At 39.7% G+C, this 25,482-nt stretch overlaps 1 long non-coding RNA gene across 2 annotated transcripts in view; it reads left to right on the forward strand.

The window, feature by feature from the left end:
• The window catches only part of LOC308072537, a 170,382-nt gene that overhangs the window by 121,959 nt on the left and 22,941 nt on the right, over nucleotides 1–25,482 (forward strand). Inside the window, exon 2 of one of the 2 annotated variants that reach the window (XR_013931699.1) lies at nucleotides 7,365–7,423. This is a non-coding gene — a long non-coding RNA (uncharacterized lncRNA). Of the gene's footprint in view, nucleotides 1–1,241; nucleotides 7,424–25,482 lie in introns of those variants that run through there. The other variant, XR_013931700.1, reaches the window with a different exon arrangement.

Here is a 25,482-nt window from a genome sequence, read left to right on the forward strand (position 1 = left end):
ATGGTCCAATCTTGCAAAGACTTTAGAGCATGTTAAATTACCAATTGTCTGTAGTTTGTGGATGCCCTGTTTAGTTGTTTCGGTGTTGATACATCATATGATGAAATCTTTTGGACAGAACACATTTTCCTTCTGCATTTACTCTCTGAAAGCATGCTGGGTTGAAACTAGGTCTTTAATTCTTATCCTAAAGGTGGGGCTGAAAGATTAGTCTCTATTTTAGACTGGTAAACTTAGTTTTTCAAAAGTGTTCAGAAGATACGCGTTTCCCACTGCATGATATCGGAGGTTTACACATTCCCAGTCTTGTGGAAGCCTGCTTTGTCCCTCAGACTTGTAAGCAGCCTTCAAGAAGACTTCTTTTTTTTTTTTTTTTCCAGTTTATCCCCCAGCTTTCACTGTATAGGTGGATGAAGTTGTGTAGATACCTCAGGAGCCAACTCAGAGCTCTGTCAATATTTTGAGACTTCAGAAGATCAGTTGCTGCTGGGCTGCTTATCCCACCCACTTACACATCCCTGTGACAGGGGCTGATGGCAAAGTACAGCGACAGGCGTGAGGCGCTTTCAGGAGTTCTGGCTTGGCATCTGTTATAAAGCTGTTTGAGATAAAAAGTTGACTTCTTTGGATACAGAATCCTGTAAGCCTAGAATATGAATCCTATTTTCTGTGGATAGGAAAACTCTGGTTTTGCATATTTCAAATATTCTGCAATATGCAATGTGAACAAGTTTGCAAGTAATAATTCAATTAGTCCAGAGAGATTTTGCATGGCAATTATTCTTTGTTCTTGCAACAGCTCCTTCAGAAACACCTCACAGCATCCCTCATCCCACGGCTGTGGCTGGTGGCTAGAGAAGTACAGTGTGGCTACAGTATGTGGAAACTTATTTTCATAACCTTCTAACTATCAAGTACGTTTTTGAAATGCTGGCCTTCATGCTAGCCTAACGGCGAGAGGTAAATTTGCCTGTGGAAGGAGGTGTGTGTGGTGCTGCGTAAATAAGACATGTCTGTGAGCTCTTCTTGTTCTTCTGCATGGGGAAGGAAGGAGGGCTGATTTCTTCATCCCTCCGTGTAAGCCCAGCACAAAGACTGCTGTTTCCTCCAGTACATGAAGAGAAGGACAGTGCTGTGACTGTGGCAAGGATGGAAAGGAATGGCAAATGATAACAGAGCAGAAATAACAGGGTAGCAGCACTGCCAGGTGGTGAGGCTGACGGCACCCGAGGGCAGCGGCCGTGCAAACCTCGTGGACAACTCTGAGTCCTTGGCTCTCTCCCAGCTTTTTACTGCATCAGCCTTTCTCCAACTTCATTGAAAAGAGTCACTGTTCGTTCAGGATTTTATTTATAGAGATTGAAATCTCACCCCTCTTGTCCTGTGGTTTTTACATGTCAGTTATAAACCAAAGATGATGGTCAACTGTCCCGGTTTCAGCTGGGATAGAGTTAATTTTCTTCTCAGCAGCAGGTACAGCCCTGTGGTTTGGATTTAGCGGGAGAATAATGTTGATAACACACTGATGTTTCAGTTGTTGCTAACTAAGGTTTATACTAAGCCAAGGGCTTTCCATTTTCCCCTGCTCTGCCAGTGAGGAGGGGCATGGGGAGCTGGGAGGGGACACAGCCGGGACAGCTGACCCCAGCTAGCCCAGGGGCTGTTCCATACCATAGGGCGTCACGCTCGGTATATAAACGGGGGGAGGTGGCCGGGAGGGGCCGGTCGCTGCTGGGGGCTGGCTGGGCATCGCTCAGCGGGGGGAGCAGCTGGTGGTGTATCGCTTCTGGGTTTTGTTCCTCTTGTTCCCCTCTCTCTCCCCTTTTCATTACCATTGTTATTTTTATGATTATATTTTATTTTATTTCAATTATTAAATTGTTCTTATCTCAACCCACAAGTTTTACCTGTTCCCCAACCTTTCTCCCCACCCTGCTGGGCAGGGGGCAGTGAGCCAGTGGTTGAATGGTGCTTAGTTGCTGCCTGTTGTTGTTAAACCACAACATCAACTTATTTTAAAATATACATCAGCAACAAAATAATAAAATACTCAAACTATTTAACAGCCAGCAGCTTTTGGCAGCAGGATATACCTCCACCAGTATGAATCATTGCAAACATCAAGAGGAACACGTTGAAACCCATACAAGACCAGATTCAGATAATGACTCCATTTTGGCAGCTACATTTTATTTTTATTCCCTTTTTCTTTTTTCCTGAGATTGCTGGCATCTTGCTAATGACAGACAGCACTGATTTAAACTCTCCATCACAGAAATATGATGGATACTGTATAAAAGACAGTGATTGTGTTCTGGCAGTTTATTTTTCCTTTATTGCATTCCTCTGAACTAATAAACTGAAACCTAGAAGAATTAGACCTGGAATGGTGGGTACTGGGAGGCTCCATTGACTGGTCCTCCACCTGGACCCCCTTTCTTAAAAACTGCAGAACTTGGTAAATAGGTAAAACAAAGTTTGGTTGATGTGAATTAAGGAGGCTGAACCAGATATGTCATAGCATCTACTTTAATTTTAGAACCATTAAAATTATGTGGGCTAATTTGTTATCAATATCTAAGCGTTCTTTTAGAGTGAAGGATGAACTAGGTCCAGTACCCTGTTGCGTACACTGCAATGAGATGACATATGCACTTCTCCACTATATGCCAGCCACAAACTGCTGTAAATGTAAATTCACAGAACGTTTTGTGGAATGGCGTTTGCAATTCAGGGTGCTTTAAAAGGGCATTTTGCCTGTGTCTGCGTTTCGGTCCTGCAGTGGGGGCATGGGTTGGGGTTGTACGTCCCTGATCACTGTAAAGTGGGTGGGTTGGTGAATTACACCACGGCTCCTCCGTGTCCTTCCTGCCCCCTGTGGCTCTGTGGGTGGGCTGGAGGGAGCAGTACTTGATGCTGACTACCAGCAGTTTTCTGTGGCTGGTACGAGCAATCTGTGCTTTAGCAAGGAGCATTTTGACTCTGCATAGGCTGTAATAAAGAGAAAGAATTCCTGGTGAGGGATTCTCTATGTATGTGCCTGTGTGAGTGTTCACATTCAGCGTAATCTAAACTTTCAGGAAATAATCCTTCCTTTTGACAAATGGAATTGGAACCACAGAAGGGTAGTGACTAGGACAAATACAGCATTTATTCAAAAATGCTTTCTCAGTTATCATTTCAGTTTTGTTTGCATGAATTCTGCTTGCCTGCAAATAGGACTTGTTTGCAATTCTGAGCCAATTTTTTTTTTAGTTCAATAGAAATTATGGTGGAGGCAGCCATGATAGAATTGCAGCTTTTTATTCAAATAGAAAGTGTTGAAACTGTTTCACAACCAAGCCAAACCATTTGTTTGCGGTTTTGTACTCAACGTTTTACAGCCTTCCTTTAGTACAGGCTGCTCATTTAAAGGAGGGGGGCGGGGTTGGGGGGTGAGTGGGAGAAGGAAACTAGTCATCAAATGAGTGCCAGCAGTTATCTGCTTCCCTTGCATAGAAAAGTACCTTTATCTCCCCTAAAAAAGGTGGGTTTAGAAGCCCTCAGATACTCTGACAAAAGTTAGCCAATACTTTAGATCTGAGGTGAAGGAGTAGAGAAAGCTCTGGAAAGTTAGTGTTGACATTGCTGTTCCTATCGTTGTATCACCTGAAATAATATGGTAATAAAATGTTTCCTGAAATGACAGTCACTGAGCTGCACTTGGTATGTGTTGGGGTGCTGTGGGGATTCACCAGAAACTGGTTAGTTTATTTGTAAATCCATTACACGGTCCTGTTGCCTCCAAGGAGAAAGTCTTTGGCATATTGAGGTTCTACTTCTCAAAAACGTTTAGCTGGGCATCACATTTGAGATGTGGAGAGTGCTAAGTCACCTCTGTGGTAAAGACGATGCAGATGCCAGCACCGTTAAGTGTAGGAGGCTGAAGTGGCACTTAGATTTTTTTTTTTTCTCCCTTTATAGCTTTGGTTAAGCAATCTAGGTTTGGCCGCTGATGAGGATTTGTGCCTCATAGCCTCTGCATGGGCAAGCTGGGGATGTCCTGGACAGCAAGATGTCGATGTGGGATAGATCAGGGCACCAAAGCAGATACGTGAGCCTGCTGGCTGCAGTGCCTCGCTATTAAGAGGAGATGAGCATCTGGGGGCTACTTTTCTGTGGCCAGAGATTTTGCATAACTGCCTGGGCTGAGATGGATGTTGAGATACTTGGGGATTAATTGGCCTGAGGAAGCAGGGCCAGCCAAAGACGACGAACAGCTCTGTTCAGCAGAACGATTTCTGGGGTAGCCAGATCCCAAATGGAGCTTGGCTGGGTTGCTATTGCTTTGTTTCGTTCTTTCTGAGGGGGAGGATTTTAATCCCTTAAAGCAAATTCAGCGGTTCATTTTAAGATGCTCACCAGACTGTCGATTTTCTTCCATTCCCATTTAGTACCACTTGTATCACTCTTCACTCTCAGGTCTTCTACATTTTTTTTTCTGGGACAAAGTTGTTATTGAATGGGATTGGGGACAGAGGTTAAGGCAAGGTATACTCAGTGCTGTTCTGCAAAAAGAAGCATAGCTATTTTAAAAAACTTTCTTTAATATTCTTGTGTTAATGCCCTTTTGGTGCTTGATAATTAATTCCATGTTGTAAGATGTCATACTTCTGATGGTACTTCAGTTTATTACTAGTTTAGCTCTGACGTATTCTGAAAATCTTCAGCATTTTCTTCTTTCTTACCTAGCAATTTTATAGCATTGCAGAGAGAAAGTCAACAGAAGTCTTGGCACTTCTATAAAGATTATGCGTTAGAGCGCTGAACTGCGACATGGTTAATGGCTTCCAGATTAGCAGCAGACAGACGTCAGTGCTTTCTGTTACTACATTTGAAATGTTAGAATATGTCTGTAATTTTGATATCATCAGCCTTCCTGCTTGCACACGTAATTATTATTTTATAATAGTAATTATGAGATAGGCATAACAGAAGGGTTTCAGACTCATGGAAGTTTCCAATGAAAATTTAATTTGATACTAGTCGTAAGAGTACTAAAACTACATTATTTAGGGTGTTGGATTTCAGTTTTCATCTAGCAGCTTTCTTTCTAAAATCCTCCTTTTTGGGCTAATGATAGTGGTGTTTATCTTTTTTTGACAAAAGCTACCCTCAGCCCAATTGGAATGACTTTCACCTGCTTCATCACATTTGTGTTAAGGGCAGTGTGGTTAGAAAATGATACTGGCAGATGCAGGCAGCGACAGAGTGTGAGGGTTTTGATGAGACAGCACTAACTGTGGCACAGGAGCCCACAGAATAAGTACAAACAATGCAAACATCCTCTCTGATTTCTTTCTGAGTCTGGTCTGCATTGCTTCCACACATGCTTATCAGACTAAAAATTTTGGAGCATCGTTGTTCATTCTTAGCAAATATGGGACTCACTAATAGAAAAGTTATTTGGGGGGGAGGGGTCAGATGAGGATTATCACATAGTTGAAGAAAAATATAGAGAGTTTTGCTTATTGCTAATCTTTGCCTATCAACAAAGCAACAAAGTTTCATGAAATTATATCTGCAACGATAATAAGACTAAAAAAGGATAATAAAAAAGTAAAGAGAACACTTTCAGGTTTTGGCAGTCGGTTGTGAAAGCAGGTGGCTAGTCCTAAATCTAATTCCTGTGTTTTTATAGCATAGCAGTAAAGAGGAAAGCAGACAGCATTGTTACCCACCGAGTTTGAATTAAATTCAGATTTGTTTCAGCAGGGTATTAATGGGGTTCCTGTTAGAGAGAATCTCTGGCTTTGAGTTTCTTACTGGGTGGAAAATCATCTGGACAGGGTTTTTTTCTTAGCTGTGAGAATATATTTACAATTGCAATTTCGACAAATTAAATTCATTATCACCATTAACTCATTTCCACATGAGATGTAGCATCAATTATAATTTTTGTTAAGCCTTTTATAATAACTAAGGGGGATTCCGTTTTGCTGTATTTCTCACATACATGTGTTTCACATGCATATGCGAAAGTTACTCATGACTACATGAAAAAAGTCCAGGTAGCTCTACTGAGTTTTACCTTCTGGAAGACACATTCTGTAAAATATTCTGAAGCACAGAAGAGATCAGTTCCAGTTGTTCGCTACAAAATACCTGCTGTAAAGAATTGAAAGACAGAATTTGGAGTCAAAAATACCAATTCATCAAAAAGAGGGCCACCACAGTGATGGCTCGCAACATTAAGAGCTTGCTACTGCTTTTAAAAAATATTTTTTTATTCATTTGTTATGACTAAAGCCCATTTACAGGTGTTCATAATGTCTTCTACAATTGTAAGCGCTGTAATATTTAAGTAGAATAATCAAAGTGGAAATATTTTGTGTTGGCCCTACCTAGCACCACAGGAGCCCAAAAGCACTGATACAAATGATGTTCCTGGGTTACCCAACTGACCCACCCTGTAGTGGGCATTTTGCATCTTACAGGGCCTTCTGCACCTCCTTTTTCTTTTGCCAAATTTTTTAATTTCAATATATTTTCCAGTTTTGTAGGCAGACTCCTTTAGCACAGTGGTGGTCTGCCTTGAGAAGCAAATAGTAAAGGTTTGATCCTACAACTCCAGTGAAATTCTTTGTGGATTTCTGAGCCTTGTAGCTATTTGCTAGTATTTGGGGCAAGCTGAGGTCAACCAGCTGCTTGTAGAGGCTGGTCATCAATATTTTTAGTTTTGGCTATCTTTAAGGTAAAATTTTTTTGAACTACTATGCCAATATACTTCTATTCCAGCTAATGACACGAGCATCTGTAATCGTTACATATTTTTGTCCTCACACTTCTATTTTTTAAAACCTCTGAAAATAGCATATAGCTCAAGAGCCAGGAAGGAACACTGAAACAGTGAACGTACCGTGAACTATATTGGTCCTACAATAACAGGAGTTCAGATGTGTGTAACACTGCTAAAGATTAACATATGGATAAATTGGTCGTTTTTAGCTGGTATCTCATTTTAGTCAATCATTTTAATTTGATACTTAGTATCCAAAGAAGACTGTGGATGAAAAAAAGTGAGGACTTAATCATAGTATTATTTTAGGAAACTGAATTAGCATGGATGCAGAGCTGTATGTCCCCACGAGAGTAACTGGATAGCGCTTTTTTCATTCCATCAGCAAGACTGATAGCAGTAAAATAATTTTTACAAAACTAAAATACAGAACGCATGTACATGAACCTACTACTTTATGCAGACACTTGATTTAAAAAATCATAGTTTTCCCTCTCAATTTTGCTGTTCAGTGCCTAATTTGGGTTATAAAAATATTCTTAAAATGAACAGAGTACTGAAATTATTTTTTCTGTTTCAGTTTCAGACTTCTGCAATGGAAGCAAACCAATTCTTAATCTTCAATCAGAAACTCACATGGAAAAGGTAAGTGAATTTATACTCGAAGATCACACTTGACTTCAGATGTTATGAAAAGATTAATGACACTTATGTCTCAATATCTAGTAACAAAGCAGATACAGCAGATAAGATAATGTGTTCCTTTCCTTTTCTTTAGTCTCCTACAGTAATATCATAAGTGTGTAAACAAGTTCATTTTAACAGTAATACAATCTTTTTGTTTGTTTTTACTTTTTCTTTTTAAGAACAGATATTTTAAGAATTTCTAATGGATTAGTAGAATTGTGATCACTTACCATTTCAAAATTGATGCGTAGCTCTAATAGAGCTTCCTCTTTCTTAGAAATCAGCCTTTTATACATTTAATTTTTTTGGATGATTTTGCATAAACGTGTGCCTTGTCTGATGTCCTGACATACTTTCTTATGCCCTGAACATCTGGCCTGATGTTCAAGTCCATTCGTTCATTCATTTCAGTGGGTATTTACAACACTTAGAGAGGAGGTCACTAAATGTGCATTTAAGTGTCAGTCATTTGAATCCCTGGCCTTGGATTGCAGGGAAGATTAGTAATAAGTGGAAAAAAAATATGTATTAATAAGAATTGGGGTGGTTTCTAGGGTTTCTAGAGACCGCTGTGTCACTAGAATGTGTGATATGACATCACTGGTGTTTGTCCCTGTTTGTGACACCACTATGGGCATTGTCACTGTTGCTTGTGACGGCTGAGGCGTCCCAGTACTTCTGCAGTGTTTGGTTTATCTGGAAAACGATTTCATACTGGTGGAGTTGTGTGAATCGCTTACACATGGCACTCTGTAGCTGTATATAAGTAGCAAAATGAGTTTATGTTTGGAAATTTGATAAACGGATGAGCAGATGGCTGTTTGTACGTGTGATGAACTGATTTGCAGTGATTAAGACAAGTGTAAAATTGGATTTTAAGCATCTTAAAAAGTGCATGGCTCTCTTACTTTAAATTTCATGTAAAATAGCAGTAAGTTCTGTGTTGATACATAAATTTGGCTGAAGTAAAGCCCTTAATAATCTTGGTAGCTGTCTCCCTTCTTGAGTGATGTAAATAACACAATCTCCTGTGGTGGCAAAAGCCAGGATTTACCAAAGTGGTAGTAGCAAGAGTACTTTTACCCAACTGGAAACAGGAGTTAAAACCTCAAACATTTGTACTATTTATTGTTTAAAATTTTATTTTCAGTGTTACATGAAAAACTAATTCACAGAATAAAGATACAAGCCCCATCTAAAATTTACAGTTTAAAAAGGTTAATCTTTTATATAAATCTGAAAATTTCATAGCTATGTGATTACACATGAAGGCCTGGATGGCTTTTTGGTAGTTAATCAAGTTTGCCTTTTGGTTTCATCGTTACTTTTCTGATTCTAGACTTTTGCATTCATTTTGACTGATTTACTGTGAACTACAGCTGTTGTTTGTGCCCACTGTAATTTGCATAAAGGACTGCAGTTTAGTTAGGATTGAAGTAGATGACACAAACCAGCCTCGACTCCTAAATGTCACCGTCTTTGATTCCTTCCAGACATTGCTACCAGGTACCCTGTATGAAGCCCGATGTGCAGAACTCGGGTGTAGCTCCAGCACATACCGTAAGGACACTGGCGCACACCTGTACCGGCACTTAAAATTCTGACTCCCGAATGTCCGCAATTGCATATTCACCTCAGATCTGCTCCTGTGTATTTATCATGGCTTCTTTCTGAACAAACAGTTCCAGGAGATATTATCAAGGGGAATGCTGAAATAATATTACATAGTCAACACATATCTTACCTTGACCTTTTTTTCAAGTCCAGAAATATAAATGTAGCCAGTCTGCGGTTAGGAAAGTAAATTAGGCACACCATTAAGCAGCCCTCGCCCTGTGTTGTTACAGGGTTTCTGGTAACAAATTTCTAGTCTAAGTAAAACAATTTTCTGTAATGCCAAACTCCCACTCCCATCTGCAGGCCAGCTGGTGGGCAGCACAGCTTCCCAGTTTAGGAATGGGATGCTCCGTGCCTGAGGCACTGAGGAATGGTAAGACCTCAGTAATGCATAGAGTGCTCCTTCGTGGACACAGGCTCTGGGACAAAGTGCCGTGAAATCTAACCTCAAAAACCCGCTCAGAAATCCCAGAGTTGTGGTCAGTAGGGACTGGATCTTCATTTTAACTGCACAGCTAAAAAATGCCGTTCCAGCCTTTGCGTTACAAATCCTAGAAATGAAAAAAAGTTTATAGTATTTGGTGGTAATTGCATCACAAAAAGTACAGATAGCTTGTGGAAATGCTGATGGAAAGGGACCCCATCGTGCTGCCTGAACACTGCTTGAACTCCCGTCGCTGGGTCAGGTCAGCTGGGCCCTTGTCTGCTTCAATATTGAAAACCTCCAAGGATGGAGACAGGTTGTCAAGCAGCATTTGTATGTTAACAAGCCAAAACCCACAAACCTAAAAAGTGGTAAACAAATGTCTGAATTAAATCATATTTTCACTTTGTATTTAAGCTAACAGCTGTGGCTTTTGAAGGAATCTAGTGAAAGGGTAACTAGCAGGATTTTCTATAAATAAATTCATTAAATCCTGTCTCTCATATTCTGAAGAAACAAACAGATGATGAAGTTGGTATAGCCTGAAGTGCCAGTAGATGAAGTAATGGTAAAATACACATATTTGAAAAATACACCTAATTTCGTTGTGCTAGCATCCTGGCAAAGGCAAAATGGAATTAATGTAATGATCGGTTGGAATGTTATTTTACCTTTTGCTTGCACAACTGTTGTCGGCTGCATGCTACATAACTTTTACCTTATTCACAACTGTGAATTTTAATAGAATGTTTTTATTTCGAAAAGATGTTTACATATTTACTCTTTTTCTTTTTTTTCTGGAAGATAAATTATTCTCTTTAATACACAGGAGAAATAAACTGACTTCCCACCAGCATCCATAGAAATGCAGTTCAAAAGTCCTTGTGATGTAGAAGGAGATTAGCATCTCCACAGAAAATAAGAGACTGTGATTTTTTTCCCTTTGTTTAAAGCAGTTCTCTTTTTCCTTTGCTTTTCTTACCTGCAACTTTATTTATTGATTTTGCAACTCATTTTGTTTCAAAGGAAGTGTAAACAGGTGGAAATATATTTTATATATTTTGCCACCACTAAGCATCTTCCATCCAAGAAATATTTATGCTTGTAAATAAGATAAAATTTAAAATTTCTCTTTCAAAAGCCAGGAAATGTTTCTTACGTTTGGAAAAAAAATACCTTTGTAATGAGATGTATCTGTACATGTTGCATGGTATATTAGACAAGAATTTATAGAGCCGAAAGTGTGTTCACCTATTTTCAGTTTATGAGCACAGATATACTGGGAACAAAGATATACCTTCTGAGAAGATAAGGGCTTTTTAGAGATCTCTGGGGTCTCTGGGGTTTTAATTAGGAATTTTTATAGCTTCTGTATAGTAGCTTCTAAGATCTTTTTACTTCAAAATAAAATTCAGATTTTTTGTGTCCTCCCTTGATCAATTTTAAGACCAACAATAAAGGCAGAAAGAATCTGTTTCTAAATACTAATGAGTGCCTTTCTAAAGTGAGAAGAAATCTTTGACAGTGTAGATGGGTAGATGTGTAGATATATATAAACAGATTTTATATATATATGTGTATGTGTGTGTATAATTTTAAAGTATTTGTAATTAAAGGAATCATTTAGTTATGCTCCTGAACTTAGGCACTGGCTGGTAAATGGGGCATTGTAGGACATCCTTTTCCATGCAAGTCTTTACAACGTGAGTGATGCGTGTGTATATTTATCCTGCTGTCTAAAATTTGTCCCGTTTCTTGTGCTGTTGATTAAGTTGTTTTGGTGGTTTGTTGCTGTGGTGGTGGAGGTGGGTTTAATAAAACCCAAATCTGCATAAGGACCTTGGCATGTAAGCTATTAACGTATAAATGAAGGCTTGGCTCGCTCCTTGAACAGTCCCAACAGCCTCCTAAGCCTCATCAGTCATGCAGCAGCCCATGCTGAGACCGAAAAATGAAGAACCTGTAACAAAATGTGTAAATATACAAACAGTGCTTTATGGGAAGGACTCCTGCTCTCCTGCCCTGCCCGCCCAGCCCAGGTCAGTATGTGCCTCTGCCCTGGGAGTGCTCACGTCCCCGTGAGAGCCTGCCCACAGCTGAGCCCTCGTTAGCAAGTGTCCCACACCCCATCCATGCATGGTCTGCTCGAGGGCCTGCTGGGTGCTGAGGCGGTGTCTGAGGTGCTGTGGGTGTGAGCGGTCTGGGCTCGGGTGGATTTAATCCTTCTGAGTTGCAAATGAATGCTCGTTTAGATAACTTGAGAGCTGAGTGCGATACGTTCAGTTAAGCAGTTTTATAAGGGTTGAAATTAAATGTCTCAGAATATCATTATCCGCCACTGAAAGCTTGTACCGGCGATGGAACTGGCTGCACGGGAATTACGAGAGCTGAATTAGATCACATGCTAAGTGACAGGTGAACTTAATAGGTTTTGACTGACACAAGCAGGGCTGACACGTACAGACTGCATTTCTCAGCCGGGTACTCGGTCTGATTGCAGGCAAGATATTATAAATTCCTTCTTTGCAGGAGAGAAGTGGCTCTGCGAGGTCTTGGCTATTAAAACCGGCGTCCGTCAAAGGCACTAAGTGTTCAGGGCAATGCAGTCACCCCGAAAAACAAAGTTTGTTAGTGTTTCCAGTGTAATTACAAAGCTAGAAACATACCAACAACCGTGCCCTTCACACTGAGAATTCTTTCTATTACAAAGGCAAATAGTCACAAGAAATCAAGGAATGGGAAAGGGGAAAAATTGGCTGTACTCCCAGATAACTGTAACTTCCAGAAACCGTGGCTCTGCCCAGCACTAACACAGACTCAGCTGCAGCAGCAGCGTGAGAAGAAACTAGCAGATGAAGAACAAAAGGGAGAATAAAGCCAACAGGCACCACGTAAACAAGAATCCATTTTCTAAGGATAATGGTAAGGGCCTGGTTCGGGCTGAAAGGTTTGGGTTGGTGGGTGTTTTTTGTTTGTTTGTTGGTTTGATTTGTTTTTTTTTTTTAACAAGATGAGGAAGGTGATTTAGCAAGATTAGGTGGAGCAAGGTCTGGGCTATGACATTGGTGGGGCACCTGTGGGTGCCAGCGAAAGGCACTGTCCCCTTTGCGGAAGGGTGTGGGGACACCTGTGAAGTGCTGGCAGGGAAAGCGGAGGCTGGCTTGGAGGTTCCTGCTCAGCCTGGATGAATCCCTGTGGGGGGAGGGGGACTGTCCTGGAAACTGGGTAGTCACTGTGGTAGTGGAACCACTAGCAAACGAGTTCAGAAAAGGTGGAGAATTACGGGCAGCAGAGCTGACAAAGGATATTCTTCTAACCTGACTGCAAAGGGAGCATATCTTTCCAAAAGAAAACGCCAATTAAAAAAAAAAAATTAAAAAAATTGCAAGGGAGTCATGGATACTTTAGTTTGATTATTCTGGCAAGCAAATAAAATAGAAAAGAAGCTGTAATTACTATTTCCTAGAGAGCTGGTGCAAGTGGTACCTTCCTGAGGGACCTGAGGTCAGCCCAGGCCCCCATGGAGAGGGCACGAGGAGCCCCATGCATGCAAGCACTGGAGCCCTCAGCTCCAGCCTGGATGTTTGGGAGCGCAGGGATGCTCAGGCAGCCGGAGGTCGGTCAGCACGGGTGCACACACAGCCTGATGCCCTCCTGATACCTTCTGTGGCTTGGGGGAACGTGTGCCCCGGTCTCAGCACCGTGCTCGGGCGGTTCCAGAGCAGGACTCACGGCTGGCTCTGCCGTAAGAAGCTTACTTAAAGATTAGAAGGATGTAAAGTTCCTTTTACTACAAATAATTTATGGTCTTCAGTTTTCAGAGCTATTTTGAAATGTTGTCTTTAGCTGGGGTTTGGATGATAGCTCTGTCAAAAGCTTTCTTAGTCAGCAAAATATTAATAAATAGTTCATGGCAAATATTGTAACACATATATTATAGATATGACTTATCCTTGAAAAAGAGCATAAGTCAAAGTAACTGTTGACAATCTAATTCAGAACGGCCTTTTTTTTTTTTTTTTTTTTTTATTTCTTTACATTTCTGTGCATCATCTGCCCTAAGAAATCCCCAAGACTCTCGAAGTCATGTCACTCTGATGCAATAGGAAACAGATGGCAAACTCTTCACAGATTTTAGGTTTAGGCCATGTCGGGTGTAACCCTGTAGCAAAATTCAGGGTTTTTTTAAATATTAGTGACCTCATTTTTGAAACGGCTGGCAAAGAGTGTATTTCTTACACATGTAATACTTTATGTAATGTAAGTAAATACTTAAAAATAGGGATTCATGGCTTCTTTCATTGTTCTTTTGGTTAGTTTTTGTATTTTGAATTAAAAAAAAAGATTTGATATAGAATTTTATTTTAAAAAATTCAAGTCTTTGCTTGATTCCTAAATGTTCTTATGGCTTACTGTAGGATTTTATCACAGGTTTTACAACTTATGGTCTATAATTGTGTCCTCACTCTCAGAGGCTTGTATTTGTATACAGTATTTAAGGCTCTGACATGCATTGTGGAAAAAGGTTGGGACTTACAGGATAAACTTAAGATGAAAAATAGGACAATAAGATACTAAAATTATTTAGTAACTTTTGTAAGACTGAAGGAAATGTTCTTCCTCCGAAAAGACTTTACACAGAAATATTTATAGCTGAATTGTCTGAATAATTGTGAAATCAACAGAAGATCTATATGTAGTATCTTCAGCCACAAATACATGCAAGAATACAAAAAGAATTCATGTTGTATCGTATTTTTATCTATTTGAATAAGTCCTAAACTAGGAGAGAGCTGAAGATTTCTTGGCTGTTTCTTGCAACCCAGAAAATCATTTAAGCATCTCAGCCTAAATCTGCATACAGTTAAAACCTCATTTGACTTCGCGATGCGTTGGGTCTCACAGTTGCTGGCATCGCCTGCTGGTTCTGACTGAGAGTGCCTACTTAAGTGAATGGAAGAAAATTTATGTCCTAATGTTGTAATGGAAATTTAATCTTCTGCCATCACAGACCCCCAGAAGCTGGTACATACAGCGGTAATGTTGATAGTGAGATGACTATGTCTTGATATTGATTTTAAGTGTAATTTCTTTGAGGGGTGTGAAGCAGCATCTTTACAGGAAAAAGACCCAACAAAATAGATAACAAAAGTTATCTTCATGGATTATTTTTTTTTTTAGCCTGCATAGTGGAATTTCTAAAATGAGGGAGAAGGGTAGTGGTCTGATGTGATCTAAACTTCCCATGGAGTTTTCTCCTCTGGTAGAAGCTGTATTCATTCTCACAGATAGAAGTCCTTGCAGAGATTAAGGTATTTGCCATAGGAAAAAAATGAATACACTTAGACAGGAATATAATGACTTTTCTTATAATTTGTGTTTTTTCAGAGGGTGGTAGGCTCTGGAGCTCACAGTGAGCCTCACAGAGTGGTTGTGATGTGGCGGCCAGCGTGCTTTCTCTGTGTTAGCTTAATGAGCTGGGAAGCCGGGGAAGCACACGTTGTCAATAAATCTCTGTTTTTCCATTTTGTTTCCAACCTAAACTTTTTAAACTTGGCAGCAGTTCTGAACGAAGTGTTTCTGGGGTGACCCAGGACCCTTGCAGATGCTGTGGCTGATTTGCAGCTCCATCCCTGATGCATTCACGGTCATTTTTGCGGTAACCTTTGTCCATTTGGCATGAGCTTGTCGGTTGTGCTGGTACCCACCTGGCTTTCACAAAGGCATTTGCTCTAAAGGGCCTTCAAATGCTTTAATTGAAGAACTTCTAAAATCATGTTATTTTAGTCAAGCCAAGGGTTTCCATTTGGCTTTGGGCACATTTCTATCAACTTGTAAGCATGTACTGCAGTTCTTTTTATTGAATGACAGGTGATATTACAGCAGTCAGTCAAGCGGCTGTTTTAAGATGCCTCAAATGATTTGTCTATGCTGTGATGATTCATAGCTCCATTTTTATTTCATAATAAAGAGAAAGTGAGAAGGATTCTGCCTTCTACTGCAGTCCTCACTGCACTGGATTGCCCACCTGAATCCATGACTGCTTTTATTCTATTTTAAAGTTCAGCAGAAAAATAAGTGTGAAGTATCACAAGAGCTTCTTTATAAAATACATATCTCATTTGTTTCTGGCAGTTGGCTCTTTGCTGCCTGCAAGTTATCTTTAATACCTGGCTCAGTCTAGAATAAGTTTTTGGCACCCTAAAAGCAAGTGTAGCATAAAGCTGCCAAAAGTTTACTTTACCCAAACTTCTCAGTATTTGAAGTGTTTTTCTGTGGTATGTCTCTGCTTCGTATTTCGTGCAACAGCATGGCCACTTCTTTGGAAAAACATGCTGACACTGATACAGCAACACCACCCAACAGCTAAGGATGCTATTGATGTTTCTTGTCCAGAACAAATCCTTACTTCTCACAAAATATTACTCTGTATTGTGAAACAGAAAGCATAGTAAAATTGTGATGGATATGAGGTATTACATACAATTTCACTCTTCTTCAGGTTCTTATTTATAGATGTTACTGATTTTATTGGACAGTTAAGTGTTCTGCAGAAATCCTAAGCTCTAATTATCAAAAGTGGTGTTCAGGTACAACAACGAAATGAAGTCATAACCTTTCAGAAAATTGTCCCATAAATGATTTGCCAGGTTTTTCCCAGACTTGTCAAATGAACTCTTACGACAAAAAAAATAGATTGGCGGTGTGTCTGCTTAGGACAGTCCCAGCAGGGTGGAACTATGGGGCAATATGTGATTAACATCGTTAGATCCCTTAATGCAGCATCAGAAGGAACGTTAGATGGCAAATATAAATTTAAAAATCCACTCCGAGCTGTAGATTGCTCTGTAGAAGAGATAGAGGCAAAAATAGGTAGGAATACTAGGGAGCTTGTGTGTGGACATCCATGTTTAAAGTCTGTATATGTGGGGGGAGTAGGTATGTTCTCAATCTGTCGGGAATTCTGCCTCTGTCTGCAGTCAAGCTGGTACTAAATAGATCATAAAATATGAAAAAGCTGCCGTTACCATGTAGTCCAGCAGACATGTCTGAATTTCCTGATTTAAACTAATTCATGCCATTTAGAAAATATTGCCCAGATTAGAATATTGTTCAGCTTGAAATAATCACAAAGCATCATGATGAATTCTACTCACCGTTTAAAAAATATCTTTAGTTTTAAGTATATCTTTTTATATCAGTGTCCAAAAACTGAATCGCTTTCTGCTGGCCTGAATAATATATTTTCCATCTTGTTCACCACGTAGTTTCTGGTAGGCTTTTAAGTCTGTTTTGATTTGCACTGCGAGGAACTCTGAGACTCAAATATGGAATTTCTGAAGAATCAGTCTAAGAACTGATCTTATTTGATGTTTTCTCTAGTCCTGTGGAGAAAAATGGGAGGATGCTAATGGAATAGGTTGAGAAAATGGGATATGTTATAAAAAGAGGAGGGCAGCAGTGTGACAGAGAAGTTCTTGAATGGCATTTGACAAATAAATACTAGACGCTGTTTAAAATCTAAGAGGATGAAGTGCAGTGTTATACATTGAAGGATGAACAATTTAAAAATGAAAAAAGTGGAAGACTTTATCAGGTGAACATGACTGATAAACTTGTAGATACATGACTCAAAGTGGGACCCTAGGGGTCTTAGAGGGGGAAGGGGAGATGGGGAAAAGAAAGCAAATGAATATGGACAAACATTGTAAGTGATCAATTTATAGTGGCTTAATAAATTACCACTCACGAGCTTAGTCGCAGGAACTGTGCTGCGTGGGTCCCCTCCCTGCTGATGCCTTGTGCAGTGTGATGGTTCAGCCTGCCTTGTGTGGGGTGATGACCCACAAAGAGCCTCTTGGACATGCTCCAGGGCAATCACATCCTGACTCATTGATCCCAGTTGTTAGTCTCAGGGGATAATCAAGCTTGTTCCATTGTTTACCAAGTTAATTTCTAATTTTACTTTTTTAAATGAACCATCCAGGACCCAAAATAAATGTTTCTTATGTTTTCACCTCTCATTAATCAACCTGTAATCTTACAAAGAGGTGCCTCGTTAGCTGGGCAACGATCTAGTCTTTATAAACTTGAGTTTGATTGTCATTAATTACACTTTTTTTAGTTCTGTGCTTAACGAGCTCTGCATCAGTCATTCCCTTACTTGGCCTGGAATCTTTGGCAGACTGATAATTATATAATTACATTGTCATTCTGTTTATCTCCTTCACATGTTGACAAAACATGGCATTTCTTTTACTAATCCAGAAATTTGCTAGTTTTCCAGTAAGTGTTAAAAGTCAATGAGAATGAATAAGACTTGTTTGAAACCTACAGAGAGAACATATTTTGCCCTCCTCATTTTATGCTGCCTATATTTAAGAGTTGTTGCTTGGCATCTTCAATTCATTTATTGAAAAGAAAATGACTCATCACCTCATGAACAGAGTAAATCACTCTGCTTTTAGCAAAATAACAGGTAAGCTGCTATATAGTGAATTTATTGGTGTTAATTTTTCTACCATTTTTGTCTAGTAATGAAGAAATCCCTTTGCTGGAATTCCCTACATCTCTACCATGCATTATGGAGTTTTCTGAACTTTGGGAAGGATATTGTAGTTTTAACTATAATGGTTTCCTTAAAGCAGATAGTCAGAGGCTTAGCCCTGTGACCCTTCCCTATCAGTTTTCCAGTTTCCAGCTTCTACTTGAAATTCATTACATTGGTTACCAGTTTCTTCTCCCAGTCATGTATGCTATATAACTGCTTTTGTTTCCCAAGGTTCTTTCCACATTTTTTTTTTTTGGTGGTGTGTGTGTATGTGTGTGTTGGTTGTATTTTTCTAACGTGGCCTATTTTCTTTATTATTGGAGACACTTGTAACTTCAGTCTACAAAAGTCAGTCATGAGTATAGCTTACTGGGTGAGGCTGCATTCATAATGGGCAGAAGCATTTTAAATGCTAAACTACAAGAAAAATCCTGAAGCAGATCTTGCACTTTCTGGTTTATAACCCACATATTTGATATCGCTTTTTGATCTTGCGGGAAGTTGAGCATCCATTCCATTCTTCCAGTCCTGGAACCTGCTTGTTCAGCCCTTCACTCAACTCTTTGCATATCAACAGGCTGAGATGCTGGCTACAATTTTTTTGCTCTCTCTTTTGTATTAGTGCAATGTTTTGTCACTGTAAGCAAATGGTACTTAATTTAATCAAGTCTGATTTTCTGGTACTGTTTAAGAACAAAAGCTTTCTATTAGTTTGTAAACTGGTGATTACGGTTTTCCTGTTCTTTCTATGTGATTTGGCATCCTAAAGAACAGCAGCTACTAAGTACTTTTCTTGTGTGTTAGCACCTTGTTCCGTAAGTACTTAGGGGCATTTTCTTAAGAACTGTGAGTTACAAGATGCTATTTCCTTCTTCCTTCTGGCTCACTGTTCCTTCCTAAATTATAAACTTATAAATTTAAATCAATGGCCTTCACTATTCCCACAAAGACTTTCCACCAGCATTTACTAAAACCAACTAGGTCAAAAATACTCATTGTGGGGAAACAAAATGTATCCTATTACCGAAACTCTGAGCACTGGAACATGTGCCATTGAAGTGCTCTATAGCCTTTGCTTAATTTTATTTCTGTCATTGTGATTTTGTGTGTAATGGGCTTATTCATTCATTATTTGTTCAAACCATTCTGTGTAGTAAACTCTGTATTGGTTTTGTACATCTCTAAACGTCTGTCTCCTAGGAGGTTTTTCAGTCTGAATCAATACTTATGATACCGTATCTGTTTGGCAAAGATGGGCTGATCGCCTCAAAAGCAAAACCACCCACTTACCTTGCTCATCTGGCCACTACTTCATGTTCAGATCTTTAGCCTTCTGCCTTTCTTTGGTTACAAGAGTTGAGATATTGCCTCAGAAGTCATTTAGATATTAATCTTCAACTGTGGCAGTTATTCTACAGTCATCTACAGCCATTCATGCTAAGAAATCTTGTCTTTAGCTCTGGAAAAATAGCACATGGTCCCACTACTGTCACGTCCCCACTGAGGGCTATTGCCACATGTGGTGTGGCATCGCACAGGCACCACGATGCACGCCTGCCTGCCTGCCTGCCAGTTCCCTCGGTGCACGTGGGAGCATCTCACTACTGCACCTTTTGGCCATGTCCTGGAAACTTCTCCTTTCTTCCCAATCGGGTACGTCCTCACAGGTCACTGGACAGGGTGCTATCCAGATGACCTGGAATTGGCTGAATCTGTAATGATGCCTGTGGAATCGCCTTGCATTCATTTTTCCTCTTGTACTCATCCTTGTGCTGCTACAGTGCTGCTGGTCCCTCAGTGTGATTTTGCAGTGCTTCCTAGACCTCAGTATCTTGCTTGGCTGCCTTGCTCCAGGTCTCCTCTTGTTCCTTTTTACACAGCAAAGGAAGGAAATGAAGAAAACATGATACATCCACAGCTCACAGCCACTGTCATCACCCGATGTGGAGCAAAGCTGCTAAATAAAAGAGCCTCTTTCAGTCATTTTTCAGACTCCTTTGTTCATTAGTCACAGTTTTGACAAGCTGCTAACTCTCTCTAAGATCCACTCCATCTCCATGCTAGAAAGAAATGACAAATCGCTCAAAGTTTAGGCAACAAGTTGATCAAAGACTCAGCAGCGATAATGCTGTAATTCTTAGTGGTGGTAACAACTCCAGCCTCCTACCACAACAGTTTGTCAGCTTTGTTTCATTCAGGTATTCAAACCCCCCAAAATGCAGACAGTCAAATAAACTGGAAGACAAGAAAAAGAAAGAAATGAAGAAATGCCTCAAACACAAGTGTGTTTAACATCAAAGCCTGAGCTCCCCACATCTGCCAATACACATTTTGTCTGCCTCGCCCGTTTGCTGCTCGTGCCGCTTGCTGATTTCCTATCCCCGTGTCTGCAGTGGTGCGCTGACTCAATATTGATGACTTTGAAACGTCAAAAAAGCAAACTTTATAGCCTTTCCAAGTGGTTATAACTTGGTTTTTAATGCATGTATAAAGCCAGATTTTGGCTACGTAAATTCTTGAGTCCCAAAGTCACTTGAGTGAGTATCCACATTTAGGAGATAACGGCTTTCAAAGTGCGTTTGATATCCCTTGGCAATCTTTTTTTTATGAGGATACTTTTTGCTTGTTTTTTTCCACTGCTTATGTCATGCAGTGGAGGAGCCAGCAGTGGTATAAAAGGAGAAGGTAATGCGTAGTAAAATGGAGAGAGCTATTAAGCTATTTGCTTCAAATAGGAAAGTTTACCTTGGAAAATTGGCATACTAATCATAGCTTGGGGACACACACAGCTTTATTAAAACGGAAACACGTTACTGTAGAGCATGAACTAAAAAAAAATAATCAACTTGTGCTCCAGTGACCAGCCATTATGCTGTGTAAATACATGATCCCATATGTGCAAACTATTGTTAGCAAACATTTGTGTAGGTTTTTCTTATAACAATGTAAGAAGGTTTAAAAACCAAAAAAACTAGTCTCTCTTAGCTAATAAAGAATCTATCTCATTTTTTATGGACTCCAATTACAAGAGCTTAGACATGCACGTACCGATATCGCTGTCAGTACCAGTATGGGTTCTTATACCCATCAACAATTAATCTTTCTCTGCAAATAACCCTCAAACCATCAGAGTGAAATTTGGATTTTATGTCCTACTACAAGCTCTGACATTTCAGTAGTTAGTTTTAATCTGGAAATGTAAAAATGCTTGCTTGCAATGCCAAAGCAAAGAGGATATTGGGTATTTCTGGATTAAAACTCGTGGTATTGTTCTATTGAGCACCTTTTGAGGTAAGCCACGGTTACATTTTATTCTCCCATTTTATTGTTGTTGTGTAGGACAGATGCACGCAATCTTGCACAATGCACTGTGGACTCTCCCTCCCTTCTCGCAGTGTTCGCTGTTGCCTTGACTCAGTATCCTCCCACACCCTGAACTCAGCTGACCGAGAAAGCTATAATAATAGTTTTCTGCTTTGAGTGAGTATTCATTTTTCAGGATAATCATGACGATTAAATCCTACCTGTGTTTTCCACAGGAAATAAAAGAATAGTCATTGTCATAGAAATCTGAAGAATGTCAGCATCAGAACTGCAATAAGTAACAAAACCAAAATTGTAGGCTCCTGGTCCTCTGTTTCTACCCTTGGCCTTGCAGTATTGGTGAAAATGCTGCGTTTATGCACCTAACCTATTTATGTAGCTTTAAACTGCATTGGAATACGTTAATGAAATCTACTCTGTCCACTTAGTCCTTCGTGATTTTGGTGTATATTTAATGCCTTACTGACTGATTTTACCCTTAGAATAAAGTGGTAATATATGTAAAGTGACGATGAGGAGTGATCGTACAACAGCACAATTCACTGTTGTCATACTGTTGTTGAAGCTTTGGTGTGTAGAGGCTTAAAAATAGCCTTGTGACTTCTGCATTTCATATTTTTTATGTTAAAATCGGTAACTATAACACGTAAGATGCATACAAGTTAATTTATTGTTTTGATAACCTCACTGAATGCCCAAAACTTCCCTCATAGTTTTAATTACAGATGTTTACACAGGAATTTAATTAGCAGTCCTCAGTTCCTTGCAAATTACTTACCCAGGCAAGGAGAGGTGGTGAAGCATAGCCACAATATCATCTCATTTTTTAGACTTTGGACAGCAGTGGCTAGGGTATGAACTCTATTTGAAGACATCATATGTGTCCATGTACTTGAAGATGAAAGTTCATTAAGTGTATTGTAAACCAAGCTCTAATATTTTGAGAGTCTAGTCCAGGATTTCTTTGTGTGCCATAGGTTCATTATTTCAGTACCTTTTTCAGAACAAAGCAATACAATAGTAAATCAGCACATTTCTGCAGACAGTTCTTGATGTTGCCTGCTGCACTTGCTGTTTTATCACAGGAATCAAAGATGTAGCATTGAAACTCCAAATGACAACTCAGACTCATTCAGCTAAAAACTAATATACTGAAGAAAGAGGAGAAATCAAAGAGAAAATGGGGATGAATTGAACTGAAATAGCAGAACTCTGTAACGATCAGTCTGGTTTCATACAAACTGAGCAAATACACTTCAAAGACAGCAGCTCTAAATTTAAGAGTGGCCTTCTCATCCACCAACCATTACAGCAAAGCAAAGAGCGCACAAAACACTTCTTCTCTTTATGGAGTTCTTAATTAAATATTTCTATTATTTTTTATCCACAGACTGCCTTTCAGCAATGATTGAGCAAATATTCTATGGAACGCATCCAGTATATTTCCAGTTGATATAAAGACCTGATACCTATAGCAGAGCTAAGATGGAATTGGAAGTGTTCAAGCAAAAACTGGTAGCGCCAAAATGCATCAGTTACTGTTTATATGCCGAAACTGGGGACCTTCCCTGAGATTTTTCAAGTTCTGTGGGGACCTGGAATTACCCTTTTGTGCATGCCAAGACTACTCCAGTGTATACAACTTGTCATGTAAAACTGCACAGACCTGACCCAGAAAGGAGATGTTCTCCCATTGTTGCACGATGCTGGAAGTCATTGACTGAGCACAGCCGTCACGACCAGCTTCCTTGTGGTCACAGCAGCTTTCTTTCCAATCACCGCCACTGCAGAAAATGTAGGTGATTGTGCATGACTTTTTCTAAAAGCATGGTGATTGAGTGCTCTGCCAGGCGGTGGGTGGGCACGGTGCACTTTTCCCAGGGAGCTGCACTGACCGGTGTGCAGGCAGTGCAGGGTGGAGGGCATCCTCCCGCAGAAGCATCTCAGAAAGCACCATCAAACTCAGGTCAGAAACACCTCCTGGTCAGGGGCCTATGAGTGGGATTCAGTGGCTGTGGAGACTTTGGCATGTCGAGGGGGTTAAACATTTAAACCTCCCACGGCTGGGGAGGTCTTGGAATCTGAGCTGTCCATCTCCTTAGCGCCTGGTCTGAGCACTGGCCTACAGTATAAAATAAAGGATGAAAAGGGGACGAAATTATGGCTCTTCCACCTCTCCTTTTTTTGCTTTCTTTCTGGAGAAACCATAGTCTAAGCATTAGAGTTCTGAGTTCGTAGGATGTGTGCCAGTGTCCATCTGCAGGAAAGCTGTCCAGGCCCCACATTTCTCTTCTTAATGTTGGGTTCCTTCATTTGAGGGAGCAGCAGCAGTTCAGAGAGCTATCCGCATCCTTTCCTGACGGAACTGCCAACTTGCTGGCTGTGGTTTCCAGCTCTCATCCCTTCTGACAGGTCCTGCATATTTCAGCAGTTACACCTCAATTTTTAACTTCTCTGCATGCAGCACAGGATCTGTATTGATTGAGCAGCACCTGTGAGCATCGTTATCTGGCTGCTGAACCAGGTTCCTTCTGATAAAGAAAAGTTAGGACTGCAACCAGCCAAACATTGCCTTAGCGTTTTCTACATAATTTTCATTCGAAGTATTATTTTCAGTCCTACTGTTCACTTTTCTAGGGTCTGAAAGTTCTAAATTGGTCTTTAATTTCCGTCATTTGAGGTGTTTCTTTTTCCATTCTCACGATATCCATGATGATTTTTCTTCTTTTGAAGAAGATTCTGCATTGTTCTTTCATACTGTGATTTTGTAATGCTTTCCCATTTACATTTGTCTCTTGCAGATCAGTCTCCACTTCTCTGAACAACAGCTTAAAATCCTAGTGCAGCCCTCTCTCTACATGCAGATAAAAGAATTCATCATTCTAATAGACTTGAAAAATACTTTTATTTTCTAATCACCTATTTAAATATTATCTCTTCTAAAATTAATGAAGTACTGTATGAATATACAAGTTGCTAATGGATAACTTTTTTGAATTATCCTCCATTTCCTGTATACTAAGCGGAGTCCAATTTACTTAATTATTGGTTACATCTTATTCTGACTGTGCTACATTTAAAGAGGAAGAAGAAACTGAGATTTTGATTAAACTTTTGTAATAACTAATTGCAAACCAAAGAGAAGTAAAATTCAGTGTTGGAAAAGTAACAAATTGGATTTTGCTGTGATAGTTTTCCTGTGTGGTGTGTACTTAATACTGTGAAATCACTATGAAATTGCCATTATTATTCTTCAATACGGTGCCCAGAAATTCTTTAATACAATCTCTGCAGGTAATTTATTCTGAAGAACAAGTAGGTGTTACAACATGACAAAATGAAACTTCAGTAAAAAAACTGTTTCTATTTCAGGCCACTCTCGTATTCCTGGTGGTCAGCATGGCAGCTAAGGTCAGGGTTTTCTTTCTTTAAATAAAAGTGCAGTTGACCACCGTATCAAGAAGAAAAAAGAAAAGAAAAAGGAAAAAAAAAATAGTAGTGGCAGTGTGTATAAAGTTATCTTAATTTTGTTGGAGCTGCAGCAGCTTTTAACTCACACTGAAGCTAGGTTTTGAGGCAGGTAATTTCCATTTAAATAACAGTAAACTATTCCTTATAAATTAGTAAGTGTGAACTGACAGTGGGAAAGGGCAGCCCTACTTATCCCTGTGCTGTGCTTGAAGCTGACTGAGGGATGAAGGAAATCCAGAACGGTTTATCTATGTCTGTAAAGAAAATCAACTTTTTAAATGTATTTTCAGCACATGTTAACTCCTACCTTAATGTAACACCTCACGGAAGCTACATCTACGTTGTATTCATGCTGGGATGTTTCACTAGTGTAATCTATAGGCCTGTCCTAGAAAAAAAAAATTCCTTTTTCTGGTGCACACTACAGCATTCTTAAAAAAAAATACTATTTTTATTTTAATGTAAATAAACCACAATTAGATCCTGATTTTGCATGATGTTGCAACAGTCCTGCTAAAATTAACGGCATTTCAACAAAGCAAAAACAAAATGAGGAAACAAGCTGACAAGGAGGTAAAAAAATTGCTTAAACAAACCAGAGAAATTGCAGCATAATAGAGCCCAATGTGA

This window comes from Falco punctatus, assembly GCF_963210335.1.
Source record: "Falco punctatus genome assembly, chromosome: 13".
In the NCBI taxonomy this organism is placed as follows: domain Eukaryota; kingdom Metazoa; phylum Chordata; class Aves; order Falconiformes; family Falconidae; genus Falco; species Falco punctatus.